We start from the raw sequence: 5,479 nt of genomic DNA on the forward strand, positions 1-5,479 counted from the left end.
TTAGCCAGGATGGTCTCGATCTCCTGACCTTGTGAGCCACCCGCCTCTGCCTCCCAAAGTGCTGGGATTACAGGTGTGAGCCACCACACCCAGCCTTTTCTTTTCTTTTTGAGACAGACCCTTGCTCTGTCACCCAGGCTGGAGTGCAGTGGCCCTATCTCAGCTCACTGCAAGCTCCGCCTCCCAGCCTTCTGTTTTTTTTTTTTTTGATAGGGTGTCTTGGAGTCTTGCTATGTCACCCAGGCTGGAGTGCAGTGGTGCGATCTCAGCTTAGGGCAACCTCTGCCTCCTACAGGCGGGCGCCACCACACCTAGCTAATTTTTGTATTTTTAGTAGAGACAAGGTTTCACCATGTTGCCCAGGCTGGTCTCGAATTCTTGACCTCAAGTGATCTGCCTGCCTCTGCCTCCCAAAGTGCTGAGATTACAGGCATGAACTACTGCGCCTGGCCAGGTTTCTTTTTTTTTTTTTCTTTAACCTATTAATTACAAACTATTTTGGTGATGGATGTACAACCCTGTAAATATACTAAAAATCATTGACCTGTACACTTGAGTGGGTGATGTGAATTCTGTGTCAATAAAGCTGTGTTTTTTAAAAAACGTTTAACCTCATCTTTCTTTTAACACAGGGTTTTTCACACTTTGGTGCATCAGAATCACCTGGCAGGTTTGTTAAAATTCAGATTGCTAGGCCCCCCCCAGAATTTCTCAGTAAGTCTGGGGTGGTGCCTAGGAATTTGCATTACTAAAGGTTCCCAGGTGATTCAGAAGCCATGGCTGCTCAGGGAACCCACTTTGAGAACCAGTGGTCTAGTGCTAGCTATGTGAGCTAACTTCTCTAAGCTTCAGTTTGATCCAACGACTGGGGGTAAAAATAGCTCTACAGAATCTGGTTTCCATGAAGATTAACTTGCTACAGAGTCTAGCGCATCCTTAGAGCTCAATAAATGGCAATTATTATTATTATTATTTAGATCTAAATCCTTCCCTGGAGGGGCTCTCAGGCAACCATCATTCATTTATTCAGCAAATATTTATTAAGCAGTTACTATATGCCAGTCCTTCTGGGGCTAAGAACACAACAGGAAAGAAGACAGCCTTGTTCCACACTTTAAGGAGCTGACATTCCTGAGGAAGGTGTGAACTCAGACCATGAAAAAATATGCAAATAAACAAAATAATTTCAGATAACGATGTTCTAGGAAGAAAACAAAACAAGGTGATATAATAACAACAGCTGGAGAGTTAGATTGGCCTGTGGGTTCAAGAAATGCCGCCAAGGAGGTGAGTTTTGAGGTAAATCCTAAATCTTGGGGGATGATCAAGACAAAGGAAACATCATTGCAAAAGATTTGAGAAGGGAGCGTGAAGAGAGAGTGGGGAGACAGGAACACAAATAACTCAAACTTAAGGACAGACCACGAGGCAGGAGAAAGGTACAAGCAAAACCCTTTAGGGAAGAGGTTCTGGAGAGAATCGGGGCCCCTCCCTTCAACAGTCATGGCCCAAATATGTATTACTTCACTGTGTACTTGGTGTCCCGAGACAGACAGGCCAATAGATGACGCAGGAGAGTCATCTCTGACAGAAAACCAGACACAGAAAGACAAAGATAACCACGAGCTAAAGCCAGAGAGCACTGTCTGAGGGTGAAGAATAAACCCGGGGGATTTTTCACAGCGATTAGGAGAGGGAGATGGTTTTGACTCCATTGCTTGAGGTCAGGAGTTCGAGACCAGTCTGGCCAACAGACTACCAAGTTGTTGCTAGAGCTGGGACTCAGACAGACTCATATATTGCTGGTGAGAATATAATTGGTATAACCACTATGGAAGGCATTCTGACAAGATCTATCAAAATTTCAAGCACAATATATTCTTTGATCCAGCAATACCACCTCTGGGATTCCAGACTACAGATCTACTTGACCATGAGTGAAATTATATATGTACAAGGTTATTCTCTGAAGCTATATTTGTAATAGCAAAATATTGGAAACACAAATGTCCGACAAGAGGGGGTATGTCAAGTAAATTATGTTATAGTCATATAATGAAATGGCACTAAGAAAAAAGAGGGCCAGGCGCGGTGGCGCACGCCTGTAGTCCCAGCACTTTGGGAGACCAAGGCAGGCGGATCATCTGAGGTCAGGAGTTGGAGACCAGCCTGGTCAACGTGGTGAAACCCTGTCTCTACTCAAAAAATACAAAAATTAGCCAGGCGTGGTGGCATGCTTCTGTAATCCCAGCTACTCAGGAGGCTGAGGCAGGAGAATTGCTTGAACCCGAGAAGCAGAGGTTGCAGTGAGCTGAGAATGTGCCACTGCACTCTGGCCTGAGCAACAAAAGTGAAACTCCGTCTCAAAAAGACAAAAAACAAAAACAAAACAAAACAAAACAACAAAAGAGTTTCTTTATGTACTGATCTCGAGAAAACAGTCAAGATATATTGTTCAGTCAAAACAAGGCAGGGTTGGGGCACAGTGGCTCACACCTGTAATCCTAGCAGTCTGTGAAGCCAAGGCAGGAGTATTGCTTGAGGCCAGGAGTTCAAGACCAGCCTGGACAACATAGTAAGACCTTGTCTCTACAAAAAACACAAAAAGTAGCCGGGTGTGGTGAAACACATCCCAGCTACTCAGGAGGCCGAGGTGGGAGGGCCCCTTGAGCCCAGAAGTTCGAGGTTGTAGTGAACCACGATTGTACCACTGCATTTCAGTCTGAGCAAGACTCTATCTCTAAAAATATAAATAAAATAAGGCCAGGTGTGGTGGCTCATGCCTATAATCCTAGCACTTTGGGATGCTAAGGCAGGAGGTTTGCTTGAGGCCAAGAATTTGAGACCAGCCTGGGCAACACAGCAAGACCCCATCTCTACAAAAAATGTAAAATAAGCCAGGCATAGTAGTGCATGCCTATAATCCAAGCTACTTGCATGGCTGAGGCAGGAGGTTCACTTGAGCCCAGGAGGTCAAGGCTCAGTGAGCCATGATGGTACCACTGCACTGCAGCCTGGGCAACAGAGCAAGACCCTGTCTCAAAAAAAAAATAATTAATTAAATAAAAAATAAAAATATTCCGAGAGTCTGTAGCTTCCCCAGGCTGCCAAGGAAATTCATGGCACAAAAACAGCTATGAACCTCTGCTCTAAACAGCCATGCCTTTGCATTAGCATCCTTTCCACATGACCATTTGTATTTTCTTTTTGAGACAGGGTCTTGCTCTGTTGCCCAGGTTGGAGTGCAATGGTGTAATCATGGCTCACTGAAGCCTCAACCTGCTGGGCTCAAGTGATCCTCCCATGTCAGCCTCCTGAGTAGCTGAGACTATAGACATATGCCATCTTGCCTGGCTAATTTTTTTTTTTTAGAGATAGGTTCTTGCTATGTTGCCCAGGCTGATCTCAAATTCCTGGACTCAAGCAATCCTCCTGCCTCAGCCTCCCAAAGTACTGGGATTATAGGCATAAGCCACCATGCTCAGGGTCTCATGTTGCCCAGGCTGGCCTCAAACTCCTGAACTCAAGCAATCTTCCCACCTCAGCCTCATGAGTAGCTGCGACTACAGGTACATGCCACCGCAGCCAGCTTATTGTTTGGTTTTTGAACCATGTAAACACATTATCTAGTCAATATTTTAAATTAAAAAGATACTCTTAGGCCCAACTTTGGGGAATGATTCATTTGGGTAATGGTGGTGCCCAGAAATCTGTGTTTTTAACAAGCATCCTGGATGAGTCTATCACAGATGGTTCTAGACCAGGCTTCACAGACAGCAAAAACGATGAGAACTAACGTGGAAGCAGGTGATTCTTGATGCAGTAAGATGGGTCCTAAAGGGTCAGCAGGATTTCCACAGGACAAAGAAAGACATTCTAGAGAGCTTGGGGGGAGGTGACAAATATTCCTGGCCCATTTCCTCAGAGGTCCTGAACCCTCCTAGTTATCCCTCAATGGGTCCTAAACCCTCTTAGTTATGCCTTAAACAGGACAGTAACAGATCTGGCAGACAAATCCTCCAGCCCTAGGGTCACTTTTGTCTGAGTTCTTATAGTGCTATTGCTGTGTGATCCTGGGCAAGTCACTTCCCCTTTCTGAGCCTTAGTTTTCCCTTGTGTAAGATAATGATAACAAAAGTAATTATCTCCAACGGTAGTGGAAAAAGAGAATGAGTTCACGTGTGTGAATATGCCTAGCATAGAGTAGGTCCTCAATAAATATTGCTGATTTCTTTTGTCTCACTCTGTCACCCAGGCTGGAGTGCAATGGTATGATCTTGGCTCACTGCAACCTCTGTCTCCCGGGTTCAAGCGATTGTGCTGCCTCAGCCTCCTGAGTAGCTGGGACTACAGGCACATGCCACTAAGCCCGGATAATTTTTTGTATTTTTAGTAGAGACGGAGTTTCACCGTGTTAGCCAGGATGGTCTCGATCTCCTGACCTCGTGATCCGCCCACCTCGGCCTCCCAAAGTGCTGGGATTACAGGCGTGAACCACTGTGCTCGGCCTTTTTTCTTATTTTTTAAAATTTGAGACAGGGTCTCACTCTGTTGCTCAGGCTGGAGTGCAGTGGTGTGATCTTGGGTCACTGCAACCTCCGCCTCCTGGGTTCAAGTGATTCTCCTGCCTCAGCTTCCTGAGTTAGCTGGGACTACAGGCATGAGCTACCACACCCTGATAATTTTTGTATTTCTTTTGCTAGAGACATGGTTTCACCATTTTGACCAGGCTAGTCTTGAACTCCTGACCTCAAGTGACCCACGACCTCGGCCTCCCAAAGTGCTGGGATTACAGGTGTGAGCCATGCCCGGCCAATGTTGCTGATTTCTTGCTTGTCTTTCTCAGATCCCAGCCACACAGAATCCCTTCCTAATGTGAGCCCCTTGCTGGTCATATGTGCTCTTGTTACCCACCTACGGATGTTAAATCCCAAGGAACTCAAATCTGTTCCTGTCTGTCCATTGCCACCTCTTAACCCAAGCCACCCCTAGGATTGCCTGAATTACTGCAGTAGCCTTCAAGTGATTCCTCTGCTTCACCCTTGGCCCCTGTAAGCCATTCTCTACACAACAACTAGATCTATCTATCTTTAGTTATTCACAGACAGTGTCTTACTCTGTTGCCCAGAATGGAGTGCAGTGGCATAATCATGGCTCACTGTAACCTTGAACTCCTGGTCTCAAATGATTCTCCCACCTCATCCTCACGAGTAGCCTGGACTATAGGCACGCACCACCATCCCAGCTAATATTATTTTATTTTTTATTTTTGTAGAGACAGGAGTCTCACTATGTTGCCCAGGCTGATCTCCCACCTTGGCCTGCCAAAATGCTGAGATTACAGCCTTGAGGCACTGTGCCCCCAGCTAGATCTATCTTTTAAAAAGGTTAAACCTTTCAGTGGTTCCCCAAACCCCCTGGGATAAAGACTTAACTCTTTTTTTTTTTTTTTTTTTTGAGACGGAGTTTCACTCTGCCG

The sequence above is a fragment of the Colobus angolensis genome, unplaced genomic scaffold (assembly GCF_000951035.1).
Source record: "Colobus angolensis palliatus isolate OR3802 unplaced genomic scaffold, Cang.pa_1.0 Scaffold34, whole genome shotgun sequence".
NCBI lineage: Eukaryota > Metazoa > Chordata > Mammalia > Primates > Cercopithecidae > Colobus > Colobus angolensis.